Raw genomic sequence first — 14,798 nt, 5'->3', positions numbered from 1 at the left:
TGGATTTCTCAAATTTGCAGATGTAGTGAATATATATCTAGTTTATATGTGTGTGAGTTACAAGCTGTTTAAAAACTTATCTGTAGCTTTTTGGCCTGTATGCTGTAGGTAATTTTCAATTAATTTAGTTTTTGAGTTGCCTGTGCTACAAATGTGGACCCGTTGTGATCGAAAGTGATCATGGGTAGGCCACATCTAGAGATAAGTTTTACAGTACAACCCCACAAACTTTTATTGTATTAGTATTGGTAGGGAATGGGAGGTCAGGGCTGGTGCCTCACTGAAGCCTCAGCTCGCTCCATGGGGATGGGTGTCAGCCTCAGCTTGCAGGACATACAGTGGGGGCAGGTCTGCAGCAGTGAATGTCACTGTGAACTGGATCTCTAGAGAGAATTTAAAGCTCTGAATAGGCTTATTTTGTGTCATTCGTGGCAGGATTCCAAATAAAAGCAAGAAGCTGGGCAGATCATCCCTCCAGGAGAGTTCTGGCCAACATAGTTTGGGCCACAGTGAGCACAGCATATCTAGTCTGTGAGACATCATTCCTAACAGAGCTACCTCCATCCATAAACAGGGTCTACTTAGCAACTCTCCAGGGGTCCATTTTTTAGAATAGTTCATCCCAGTACAGCATGTGGCAACTGGACAGTTAGGTGTCATTCCAAGGTGAGCTTGTTGGTTTCCTTGATCAGAAGGACAGTGACTTCTAGACCACAGAAACAAAGCGGGAAGCTCCCTTTAGTGACCAAATCCAAGAATAGGCAAAGCGAGGCCACTGGGTAATCCAAGTGCCTGACAGTCTGTGTGAGCCTCATTGTGTTTGTAAAATCAAGGATCAAAATATTATGGAAGCCAACAGATGTAAGAAATGTCTGGAGTTTTAAAACAGTTACTGCCAGATATTGTAGGGGAATTTTTGTACTTTTCTAACAGGTAGCTTGAATGTTATCAATCCGCGTGCAGTGAAGAAGCACCAAGTTCTTGAACTTCTGGCAGGTTGATTACAGGTCAGTTAAACTTTGCTTCTAAGAAATGTAGTCTTTTCTAAGAAGGCCTGCTGACAGGAGCCAAAAAGGCAGAAGAAGGCATTCTTTGGTTCCCGAGAGGAGTACCGGTAGGCTGTGGGTTGCAGTCAGGTGAGACAACACAGATGGAGGGCAACAGTGGCAGCACGGGCAGCTCAGAGATCTTCAACTGGCACTACAGGCAGGAAAAGTAAGCAGTATGACCTTCTATGCTGTTTGCTTGGGGGCCTTTCACAGAGCCGAATCTGATGTCAGATCCTCCCTGAAAATACTTATGGCAATTAAGTCCAAAGGAGCTGACCTTTGGATTCAGGATTTTCCCAGTTGAAGTGACTTCAACTTCTGAGAGAAAGATTTATGTGGCTCCATTTTGGAGTTTCCACTCCATGAGCAAGGGACTCTGTAGCTTGAGCTTAGGTAGAGGCAAACCTCATGGTGGAAAATCACTCAAATCACAAGTCAGGAAAGAGAAGAGTGAGGAAGTGGCCTGAGGCCTTCAGTCTCCTCTAATGGCAAAGACCCAATGACATAAAGCCTCCCATCAGACCTACTCGTCAAAGCTTCTGCCACCTGTCACTACTGCATCTTGGAGCCAATCCTATGAAACATGGCCCTTTGGAGGACACTTGTCTCAGTTATCTCTCTCTCTCTCTCTCTCTCTCTCTCTCTCTCTCTCTCTCCTTCTCTCTCTCTCTCTCCCTCCCCCCTCTCTCATTCCTGTGACAAAGTACCTTATACCCAAAATTAAGGAAGGAAAGATTTCTTTAGCTCACAGTATGTGGAGGTTTCAGTCCATACTCAGCTGACTTCCAGGCAGAGTGGCACATGGCAGGGAACAACAATACCTGGTGGAAGAAAACAGCAAATCAGCAAGACAAAAGGCAGGCGAAGCACCAGAGTGAGAGGTTCTCTCCCTCCTTTATATTGTATTCAAGCACCACAAAACAGGTGCAGCACTCACACCCACAATCCCAGTAGCACTCACACACAAAATCTCAGCATTGCATCCTGAATCAATCAATAACTCTACAAGCCTGCCCCAGTTCTGCATGATTCTTTGTGGAAATGTCTAGACACAAACCATAAACCACATAAGACTCCAGTCTCTAGCAGAGCTGCAGAGTTGGGTAGGTGAGAAGGTCCAAGAGGGTCCATACCCAACAGGACTCTTGGTGACAAGCCACAGAAATACACTATGGTTACTGACCAAAAGAGGGAGTCTTACTGAATGGACATGAGAGGAAGGGCTCATGGAATCTTGGAAAATGGGCCAGACCCCCTGGCTGCAGAGCCAGCCAGCTGCAACAGTCAGTCTGCTGAGCGTGCTGTTGTCACCGTCACTATCCAACACCCTGCCACTGGGCCAGGCTGGTTACCCTGCTGACTTCCTGAGGTTCACTATTCAGGCAAGAGTGTTGGACCCACTGAAACACAACTGTGCCCATGCCCTGTTGCTGGGTCAGGCTATTTGGCTTCCCAGAAGGTGTCACTGCCAGATGCGGGTCATTGCTCCTACTAGAGCAGTGGGAGGGTGGGGTGGTGGAGGGTGGGGAAGACAGGGTGCCTACTCAGCAGCTTTCCCAATAGGTGCCCTCCAAGTTTATTCTGTTCTGTCCATCCTGTCCTGTCTTCTTTAGCCTCCACCAAATAGGACCTTTGAAGTCCACATTAAAAACATCCAAGGAGTTGTTAACTTGGCTGAGAGATTTTTAAAGTGGTGATTTGTCTTCTTGCAATGAAAAGCACTTTATGTTATCTGGGAAATTAAGAGCAAGACTATCATGCAAAAAATTAAAGACAATGTTATGGTAATGTCTGCTGATTCAAATCTAGGATAGATTTAAAATATTTTTCATAAGTATACTTAAAAGTCCTGACACTGGGTGTGGTGGCATTTGCCTGTAATCCCAGCTCTTAGGAGGCTGTAAACAGGCAGATCACTACAAGTCCCATCTAATAGTGAGATCCTGAACACCCTCTAGATCTTTCCCTAAAATACACACACACACACACACACACACACACACACACACACAAAGTCCATTTCAGCTCTGTGTGCTTATTCAGCAGAAATTTCATCATTTAATTCTTCAAATGACAGAAGCTCTGAGGAATGGTGAGGCTAAGCATCCAAGGAAATAGGTACAAAGCGAGGTATGAAGCAGCTGGAAATAGGAAAACGATCCTCTCCACAAGGAAACAGGTGTTCAGAGCCACAGCTCAGAGGAAGAGGTTGTCTTTGGATCACATTAAGGAAATAAAGCTTGATACTGGAGGGAGCTAGAAGGCCAAAAATTATCTAAACATGCAGGTGCTAAGGGTAATATTGTACTTGGGGGAATGGAGTCAAAGGAAGGGCACCTGGACTCTAAATCCCCCCTCTAGACTCTAAGTCCACAACATGTGCTTTTGTGACTGGGATTCACCACTTAAACTGAAGAAGAGCCCAGATGCCCAAGACCAGGCACTGTCACGGGACTGCAGGAGGTCCCCACAGGCCTGGGCACACAAGGGCCTGTCACTGTGCATTATTACTGTGCTTGACACCACTATCATCAATGTTACTATTCATGCTTTTTTTAACTGCCACCATGAGAATGGCTGGGCTCTAGCTGTGAGAAGAGGTCCCCTGCTGTGGCACCTTGGAGGAGGCTGTCTGTGCTCTCCTCCAGTGTGATTCTCACCAGCCGACCTCCCACATAGGTGTCCTCCCTGCAGGCTTTCTCTGATCTGTCCTGACTCTTGTGCCCATCTTGCCTTCCTCAAACTCTGCTGTCATCACTCCTCTTCAGAAGACCTTCTTTGTTCTCCATAGTTTGAAAGCCAGTGTTTCTGACGGGCTCTGTCAGAAGAGCTGTTAGATAGGGCTCTTTCCCATGGAAACCTTGGCCAGATACCTGAACCTATGTCCAGGCAGGGATTCATCTATTTACTTTCTTTCATCTATCTGTCTATCGACCTATCATCTGTCTACCATCTATCTATCTATCTATCTATCTATCTATCTATCTATCTATCTGGTACAGGCTCTCATTACACAGCTCTGACTCAGTGATCCTCCTGTCTCAGCCTCCCCAGCCCTGGTATTACAGGTGTGTGCCACCACACCTGGGCTCAGGGCCTACAAAGAATGCAGTACTTTTATACACCTGATTTTAATCCTTTCTTGGGCTTTAAGAATTCAACACCTGCATCCATAAGATATGGATAGTAAAATCCACCTGCACTATTGTTGTAAATTCTGGAGATATCTCTGTAAGCCTTTGGGACTTGGTGGATATTAAATAAGAGTTAGGTATTTTCATTTTTACAAGTAAGATAGATAGCAGTGAGATATTCTTTAGTTTAAAATTGGTTACAGGCTGTGACATCCTGTAACTAAGTGGTGTCCCAAATTTTCTGATCAAGGAGATTACGGGGCCACAGAGGAAAGTGACTGACAATGTATAATGTACCTAAAACAGTCAACTAGAGAGAAAAAATTCTCTCAGGCTTTCACAGAGACCAAATTGGAAGCAATGGCCGTAACTCATCCAGATGGCTGACACTGACAAAAGAGCCACAAGGTGCTGTACATGGTTCCCAGGTAAATCCTGGGGGGATTTGACTTACTTTATCAGATAGAAAAAGTTACATTTTTAGTTATATAGGTCTTGTTTTAACTTGGTCTTAACCATCCAGCAGAAAAGTATAACCACAAGGTATAAAAAGTAAAGCCATATTAATATGCTGAGCCGTAAAAGGCTCAAGTCAACAACTTCGGACAATTGTCAGTTGTGTTGGTAACTCATTACTATTATGGACTGCTGGACTATATTGGGTTATTTTGCTGAATTCAAATACCTGCAATATTTGGACTGGCATCACGTATGAAAAGATCCTGTAAAGACTTCTCCAAATACAGCTTCTCTGACAGCAATGTAACAGCCATCTGTGACAAAACAAAACATAAAAGGGGGATATAAATAAGGGACTGTTTTACAGTGAAAAAAAATTAGTTACAGGTATGCAAAATACTTCAGATAGAATAAATTAAATCTGTTGTAACAGCAAGCTGTATAGAGCAAAAATAGCGTTATGGGTTATCTTTTCTGGCAAGTACATATTTTAAGTAAATAAAAAAGAAATTAACAATTAAAAGGTCTTTAAAGTCACTTTAATATAGCTGCATAAGTACTCAAACAATTCAGATATCATCTCAGAAATACAGCCTGAATATAAAGGATATTTCATTATATATTTGTAAAGAATATTTAGCGAGTCTTAAGAACTCTTTTTTAGTATGAAATATATAAGGACTACAAAAATATGGATACTAATATAATGAGCATACAGATTATTTTGTCTTCTATGTATTGATGAAATAAAATACGAATTTCCAAAGTTACAAGGAAGATGTAATACTGGGTAAGTAAAATAGAATTGTTCTAGGATGCGGGCCTCAGCTTCTGAGGAACACAGTGATATGTGCTGGAATGCAAATTTGGAATATTGATTATACATTTACCTTCTACCATGTTGACTGTGCTAAATAATTTTAAACCTATATATTTCCTTAAGAAGAGAATAAAACTTGAACAAATACCCTGTGAACAACTGTGAAAAATCAACCAATAAAATAATCTTACTATAAGGGAACATTTGCTAGCATCACAATTAAAGAGACTAAGAAATGCTAAAACCTGAAATATAATTTTCTCCTTTTGTTTTTTTTTATTATTAATAGCTCTTTTTGGGAGACAAAATGTCAAATGACTATGGCTCCTAACCACCACAAAGTCAAAATTCCCAGATCACATTTTTTTCTATGTTCCTTCATTGAAGATATAGTTTTCTTGTGAACAATCATGTCTTTCTCAATGAAAAATGCTCATCAAAAATTAGCTGAAGCCAGGCATGCTGGTAGGCATCTGTACTCTTAGATCCTGAGGCAGGAGCATTGCAAATTCTATATCAGCCTGGGCATTTCAGCAAGACCCAGTCTCAAAGCAAAAGGAAATATTATCATTATCTAGAAAAAAAATGTCAAAAATATTCAAAGCTGGTTTGATTTTCAAGGTCTAAGAGCTTGGTTGGAAGAACCATCCATCAGTGGAGCGTAAAGTCAGCTTTTTCTGTCTTCCACTGCCATGAATTGAGGCTCCTTGCCACACCACCCTGCTATGGAGTGGGCTGTTGATGGAATGAATCCTTTAAAAATTGTGCATTAAGCCATCTCCTTTTTAACTTTGGGTTTCTGGTACTTTGTGTAAGCAATCAGACAGAAAGAGCTATGACAGGGATCACAATTGTGCTGTAAGGCTGGTACACTGGCTGTGTGTCTTCCATTTGCTCGTCCTGGACATCTCTGCCCATCTTCACCCACCTCTCTGGAATCTGCACCTCCAAAGACTTGAGGAAACAGGGGTGTTGTCTGCTAGCTTTGGTTGACCAACAGGGAGTTCCTGCAGGATGATCAAAGGAAAAGTGTATTCTCATGGTCCCCAGGCTGGTGTCTGTCATAGTTAGGTCAGCGCCTCTGTCCTTCCAGGTTCTTCTAATCTCCTCTCCCAGTGTCCTTTTAGATATGAGTATAATAAGCATGGCTGTTAAGCTTGAGTACTGGCCTGCCCACTTGATTTCTCACACAGGATATTTCTCAATTTTTAATTTGAACTAGAATCACCTAGAGGGCTTCTGAAACCCTTAAGTCCTAGGTTATCCTCTTTGCAGAAGTTCTGACTCAATAGGTCTGAGATGAGGGTGCTGAGAATTTGCAGTTTTAATAAGCTCCCAAGAGACACTGATGAGCAGCTGAGACAACCACCCTCAGACCTACATCCTACCACCACTCTGGAAGTTACTATCATTGAGTTTGCCGTGTCTTCTTTCTGGAATCTCATGTAAATTGTTTCTAAGAATTAAGTGAAAATAGCCAAAGTTCATTTTGTGGTTAAATGTGATATGCAGGCGCTTATTAGAAAAACCTTCAAATCAAAGAGAAGATAGCTAAAGGGATGAAGAAAACCCTTCTGTCTGATATTTTTACTTTACTGCGTAAGGGATTGGGACACAGAGATAAAGTGCTGGACCTGAGGTGACAGTATGAAGTGGCTGGGAATTTCAGAGAGCAGTGAGGCCTCTCTAGTCACACCCACCCACCCTGCGGTGGCCCTGATTGCCTCCTGTACACCCAGTGTCTGTGCCTTTAGCTTATGGAGACATGGACTGCTTGCTCCACAATTCCAGGCAAACCAGGATGGAGTGTCCAGCTCAACTGGTCCATAAATCCCAATGTCTTACTGACTTTTACTGTCCACAGGAAATAATGGCAAATGACAGGTCCCTTGCTTAAGAGATATCACCATTGTAGTCTGCTATGCCCATGTCACGTTGCATTTATTCACAAGGAAAGTTACTTAACACCTTGCTTTGACCTCACAGTGCTTTCCAAAGAGTCTTTCTAATTCCCCTTTTTCAGTTTGGCTTTTCAAGTTGTCTGAGAACCCCCTACTTCTCACACAGTCTTCCAGATCTTTGTTTTCATTGTGGATGAGCTTCTTCCTTTCTTCCCTCTTGCTCTGACATCCCTGGAGGGGCCCCCCAAGGTACCACATGTGGAGCCCCTTTATGCCTTTCCTGGGAGCTACACTCTGTGGGCAACTGGCTCACCTCTATCCACAGAAGTCAGACCACAAGTCAGCAGCACAATACACAAAGCTCTTCCTCCAGACTTCTTACACTGGTAACGAAAGAAGTCTTTTCTCAGAAGGCAAACGATGTGAGAATGAAGACATGAGCACTTCAAGTTTTCTGCCCAGAAGGGCAAGCAGAAGCGAAGGGAAAAGAAATGGGTTGATGCCCAAGCATGTGGAGAAGTGGATCCACAGGAGACTGATGCATCTCATCATGGTTCCAGGTGTCCCTAAGGCTGGGGACATCTTAGGTATTCTGTCTTCTTAAACCCTTAAACTTCTTCTTTTTCTTAAATCAACTTATATTAGATTTCTAATTATGAAATCAATATTCTAATGAATGAAATATCACTTATAGTTATTTTTTACTTATCTGTTTGTTATTAGTTCCTTTCACCCGCACTTATTTTTTCCTGAAGGTCATTTAACCCAAACACTTCTCAGAGGTGTGTACACCACAAGAATAAGTGAATAGATAAAAATTCACATATATATACCTTTGGTCCTTTTGTGAGTTGGATAAGGCTGAGCCCACATTCCTGTCATGTCTCCTCAGATTTAGGCAACCAAACTTTAGCCAGATCAATCACTCAAGAGCAAACTATAAAAGGGATATAAATAGGAAGAGAAAACATCAAGCTATTCTTGTTTGTAAGTGACATAATTTTTTACACAAAAGACCAAAACTCCATCAGAAGACTCTTAATGCTAACAAACAAATTGAGTAAAGTGGCAGAATGCAAAATCAACATACAAAACTCAGTAGCATTCCTTTATACCAATAACGAACCCACCAAGAAATAAACCAGGAAAACAATCTCAATTATGGTCGCTTCAATCACTTAAACATCTAGAAATTAACCTAACTAAGGAAGTGAAAGAGCCTTATAACAAAAACTGTAATAATCTGAAAAAAGAGATTGAGGAGGACCATAGAAAATGGAGAGACATCCAGTTTCCGGGTAGGCAGAATCACACTGTCAAATGGCCGTATTACCAAAAATGATTATCTACCTCTAATGCAGTTCCAATCAATACACCAGTGATATTCTACATAAAAGTGGAAGAAAAGTACTTACCTGGCAGGGGAAACAGCACGATCATGAAGGTGACTTCCTCTGGGCGAGGCTTATCCAGTGCACTGTAGACAGGCTGACCTCTATGATTCCCTCAAATGTGGGAAACCCAACTGCATAATTTGTGGTAGTGGGAGACTGCGTTCACACTTTCTCCTGAAAAATAAATGAAAAGATAATTCTAAAATGTGTATAGAACCAGAAGAGACCAAGAATAAGCAAAGCAATCCTGAGCAACAAGACCAAAGTAGAAGGCATCATAATCCTAGATTTCAAATTATACTACAAAACTACAGTGCCTAAAACACCATAGTATTGGCACAGAACCTCCAGGAAGAATGGCTATCATGAAGAAACTCAAAAACACAAATGCTGGCTCTGTTGGGGAAGAGGAACCCTTGTACATAGTTACTGGAAATGTAAGCTAGTACAATCACTATGGAAATCAATATGGAGGGGCTGGGGAGATGGCTCAGTGGAATAAGCGCTTCCCTGGCAAGTGTGAGGGCTTGAGTTTAATCCCCAGTTCTGCAAAAAAAAAGAAAGAAAAGAAAAGAAAAAAGAAAAAGAAATCAATATGGAGATTCTTCAAAAGAGCTAAAAGTAGGGCTAGGGAGTTGGCTCAGTAGAATAAACACTTCCCTTGCAAGCGCAAGGACCTGAGTTTAATTCCTGGTTCCGAAAAGAAAAAAAAAAAGAGCTAAAAGTAGAAATTCCATTTGACCCAGGTATACCTCTCCTGGTTACCTTCCAGAAAGAGTTAAAGTAATCATATTACCATGATATATGCATAACCATATCTGTAGAAGCACAATTCACATTAGATAAGTTATGGATGTGACCTACCTATACATCCATTAAAAGATGAGCGAATAAAGAAAATGTTGTATATATACATGGTAGAGTACTACTCGGCCATAAAAGATCAATTTCAGTCAATGATTAGGATGATGGATCTTGTCACCATAATGTTAAATGAAGTAAGATACAGATGGTTAAAGAAATGTAGCATGGTCTTCACTTACATGAGAGGCCAAAATTATAATTTAAACAGTGAATTAAAGGAGAGTTAGTAGGAAACAGGGAGATAGGTAGGAGATCCAAATAAAGGGACCATGGTGAGAGGGTAGTAAAAATGATCAAGATGCAATATCTATAGATACAAACTCCCCAAAACATATGATTGCTATGTCACAAATATATACCAATGAGAAATCAATTACTTTTTTAAACATTAGACTATGGCTAATTGGCTACATGTCTGACTCTACGACTAAGTTAACAGCTCCAATAGGCATGGACTATAGAGTCATCATTTGTCGGACTTTGCTCTCGACACAATGCCTGTTTTGTGCCTATGATTTGAACCAAACTGAATTTCAGAACAGGCAAGTCCAACCAGTGCAGGTGAAGAAACTGTATTCTCCTGACTGGACTAATATGAAAATTTGCCCAAAATGGCCCCCGATGGTTCAGTGAGCAGATGACAAAGGGCCACCTCACTTGAGTAAGTACAGCCAGCCTACTCACCATTCCTAATATAGCAACTCTAAATACCTGTTAGAGTCACAGTACTGTACACAGAGCAGCAATTCCTGCTTCTGTCCAGGCACTGTGGCATAAAAAGTAAAGCATGTTATTAACTTTAAATTAGTTACTCAGAGTACAAGATACTGGCATTTAATTGTCCAAACAATATTAGCACAAGCCTTTTTCTTTTCTTTTTCTTTTTTTCCTTTTGGTGGAATCGGGGATTGAACTCGGGCCCTGCGCTTGCCAGGGAAGCACTTACTCCACCGAGCTATCTCCCCAGCCCCAAGTCTTTCTTTTCAATGAATGAAGAGAATCAGTAGTAAGACTATCTAAACTAAAAAAAAAAAAAAAAAAGTAAACATATTTATGTTCTATTTATAATGTATGTCAGGTGACATTCTGAATATTTTTATGTAATTCAATGGTACAAGACCAGGCAGGACAGGACAGTATTCATTCCAAAGCTCTGACAGGACTGTGTTGTGACTCACACACTGAAATGTGCCTGTACCTTGGCCACATGCTTGAAGCTTGGTTCTGAGAATGATTCGGTGTCCGGTGTCTGAATCACTCTCAGATCTCTTTCCCAAACCCATCAGCAGAAGGCAGCCGGGAGCAGATGATGAGTGATGTCATGCAAGGCACTACAGGTACAAAGCCAGAACCAAACATGGTGGCGAAAATGAGGAAGCCAGTAAATTGTTGGTGTGGCTTGCCAATTTCACATTTGCTAGCTGTACAAGAGCCACCAATATTTCAAGGTAACCACGGCCGATATCTCACCTCAGCCTGCTACCCAACCCAGTACTGTACTCTTCCTGTCTGCCTGCGATGACCAAGTGATTGCAAAACGAACCTTCTGTTAATGGGAGAAACGATGAAAAGACACACTCATGTGAAAGTAAATTAAAAAACACTCACAAGATAAAGTTTTTAGAACGGAATATCTGAGCACTAGTTCCACTTGGAGAGTACAGATAACTGAGCATTTACTGAATCTCAGCGTCTTGCCACTGAATTTGAACTACTGAATCATAAAAATGACTATGAAAGATATAATAAACATTCAGGATATATAATTTAAAAACCTCATGTTTTTTGACACCTTATAATGATACTGACATGACACTAACTCAAGCGTGCTAATCAGGATAGAATGCTTTTATTGGTTTTTTGAATTGATTACATTTTTAAACCCAATATTAAATGATAATTTTCTATTAGGTCAACTTTAGAATTCTATAATAGATGACACAGCTAACTGCGTCTTTATATACCACTGTTTCTTTTCCCCAAGATTAAAAAAAGAGAGAAATGAAAATAATATGAGCTTTCATCATGGATAGGGGGCGCTGGATGGTGACGATACTGCTCTCATCAAAGGCCTACAGGGTCTACAGGGCCTACAGGGTCTACAGGGTCTCACTGTGTAGATCAGACTCATAGTGATTCTCCTGTTTTTCAGCCTCCCAAGTGCTGGGATTACAGGCACGTGCCACCACACCCAGTCTCAATTGCCATCTCAGTGTACCCCAGGGGTGGGGCCAGCACAGCACACCAGGGATTGAATCCCAGCTGCTGTGTTCTGCCTAAGCAGATGCTTTAGTCTGCTGAGCTATCAGGCCAGCCTGGATCTAAGTTCTTGACAGTAACTCAGCTTGTTTTACATCAGGACATCAGTTTTTCTCTTGTTTCTAATTTAATAGCTTTAAATGATTATTTACCTACTATCTAAAAGGATGAATTCAAATCCAAATTAAAGCAAAAATGCCACTGTTAGTTTAAAATTTTAGTTTTCATTTGACATTTTCTACCTGCTTCAGAAACACCAAACTTGAGACACAGCCTCCATGACCCGGAGAGAATCACATTTCTCACCTATGTCAGTGAGAATAAAAGAACTCTTGGCTTGAGGAAAGCAAACAGAGGTGCTCTGTAGAGTGGGGACATCAGAGCTCCTCTCTTGGAGCCAGTGCCTACCAGTGCCCACGGATTCTGGCTCTTTCTAGCTCATCACCCCAGTTAGTCCTTGTTAGAACCAACAAGGACGATTTGAGATCACACTATCCCAGAACATTTTGCCCAAGTCTCAGAAACTATGACAAAGTGTATGATAGATGGATACAGGAATAATTATGGAATATATACATATGGAATACATTATGGAACATAAATATATAGACATAGATAGATAGATATAGATGTAAATATAGATAGACATGTATAGAGATACACACAGTTTTCTAGCTCTGACAACCAAGAGGGTCTACATTCTGGGGTATCACAATAACAATGAGCACATCCAAGACTAGATGTTGATTTCTACATATTACTTCTCAAGGAGACAGACAGGGACCCTTGGAAAAATGATTTAGTCTAAGAGTAGTCCAGGGAAAATAAAGATGAGCATAGGGTTATTTTGTAGTATCAAAACATAAGGAAGAATTAAAAAAAAAAAAAGAATGTAGGTATGTCCCAGGAATTGCAGCCAACCTGAATGAGGTCCCATGGCCAAAGCTAGAGTAATTGGATCGAAAAATAAGCCATTCAATTTGTTATTAACCTAAAGTATGAAATAAATATACATGATAAACAACAAATCATTCAGTAAGTAAACATGAGTAAAAGAGGCAAATCTGTGTGTAAACTTTCAGATAATATATGTAGACACTCTGTCTAGAAGGTAAAGCTTAGAAGTCCCACTCCCGGCCCAGGGAGGTACGGTGAACAGCACTAAGTGACTGGTACAGAAGAAGAGATCACAGAGTCTAGGAAAGGGAAAAGCCACAGTGGGGACCCCCGAGAACCACTTGGCCAGGTGACTGTGGTCAGCATGAGCAGTCGTGAGTTACACTGATAGCAGACAGTGACTAGTGTCATATGACAAGAAGGACACTTCATCTCTCTCGTGTGCTCCTCCCAAACTCATGCCCAGTAGAGTTGTAAGAAAAAAGCACCTGGGGATTCAAGGACACTCTCAGGCATAGTTAGCCTCATACCTCAACACCACAAGGACATGAGAAACACCAAAAGGCCGAAGAAATTATCACAGACTGTAGGCATCGAGGGAGAGACAATAACTAAATGTAGGCCCACAAGGTTGCTGCTTGGTTTTAGGAGGCAGACCTCTTATCTCCTGTTGGGGGATCCTGGAATAAAAAAAGAACATTCATGATACAAGTAGTGGAATACAAGCAAGGTTTGGAGTTTAGTGGCTGGTAATATACCCAAGTTTGTAAGGTTCTTTCCTCTGGCACAAAAGAGAAGCAAGAGAGAAGTAGTGGAAGAGACTGCGAGGACCCTCAAGACAGACGCAGGCCAGTAAACAATTTAACGGGCTACGCTGAGGGTGGAGTTGCATGGGTGGGGCAGCGTGGTAACAGGCGCTGATTGGAGGATGCTTGGCGCATGTGCAAAATCAAAAGAGGCCGTTAACCCAAGGTTAGAAGGCAGAAGTCAGTCTTGGGCAGGGGGTGGGGTGGGGTGGGGTGGGGTTCCTTCTTGGATTTGGGACAGGCTGTGCTGGTCCGCTGCCATGATGGCCCAGCGGATTGCTGCAAAGGCACAGACCCATCTGGTTTGTCTCTTTATGCTAAGGAATGTTCCTTTCAGGCAGGAAGGTCAAGGATGAGGAAAAGGTGTTGGGCCTCTCTGAGCACAGTGCATAAAATTGAACTTCATTGCTCAATCTGATGGAAAAGTGGATAATGGTTTGTAGAGATACCACCGGCAATTTTAGCAGTTAAGAACTTGACAGTGGAAAGAGCCGGCCAGATAGCTCAGCGGATTAAAGCTCCTGCTTAGGCAGACACAGGGACTGGAGTTTAATCTCTCGCGTGCCATGCCAGCCCCGCCCCCGGGGCGTGCTGAGATGGCAATTGAGACTGGGCTGGTGGCACATGCCTGTAATTCTAGCGCTTGGGAGGTTGAAAACAGGAGGATGAAGAAGAAGGAGGAGAAGAAGGAGAAGAAGAAAGAGAAGAAGGAGAAGTGAGCGCCTGCTTAGGCAAGTAAAGGGACCGAGGTTCAGTCCCTGGCACCACAAGCCGCTCCAGTCTCTGAGATCAGCCGTGGTGGTACATGGCTGCAATCCCAGCACTGGGGAGGCTGAAAACAGGAGGACCACTATGAGTCTGAGCTGCATAATGAGACCCTGTACCAGATGCATTAAAAAAAAATGACAAGAATTTGACAGCCTTAGGAAGGAAAGGGTGGAAGCAAACATAAGAATAATTTGCTTTCTCTGTGGTAAATTATTTGCCTATCCATTTTAATTCAGAACACAAGTTTCCATCCAAGCACCATCTTCTCATGTTCATCTGTAGTTAATGGATTTGTTAGAAAAAAAATTTCTTTATCTTACAGATAATAGCCCTCTCCAACATACTTTTTTTTTTTTTTTGTGGAACTGGGGATTGAACTCAGGCCCTTGTGCTTGCCAGGGAAGCACTTATTCTACTGAGCCATTTCCCCTGGCCCCTGATATAGCC

General features: G+C 41.9%; 1 non-coding gene across 1 annotated transcript; it reads left to right on the top strand.

Moving 5' to 3' along the window:
• The first annotated feature begins 8,770 nt into the window (after positions 1–8,770).
• LOC111813352 lies at positions 8,771–8,934 on the top strand. The gene has a single exon (XR_002818637.1). It is a non-coding gene; the product is annotated as a U1 spliceosomal RNA (small nuclear RNA).
• Positions 8,935–14,798: the final 5,864 nt, after the last annotated feature.

Source organism: Octodon degus, unplaced genomic scaffold (assembly GCF_000260255.1).
Source record: "Octodon degus isolate 3935 unplaced genomic scaffold, OctDeg1.0 scaffold00007, whole genome shotgun sequence".
Taxonomy (NCBI): domain Eukaryota; kingdom Metazoa; phylum Chordata; class Mammalia; order Rodentia; family Octodontidae; genus Octodon; species Octodon degus.
Note: the sequence above shows the minus strand (reverse complement) of the source record. Positions and strands in the feature narration are given on the sequence as shown.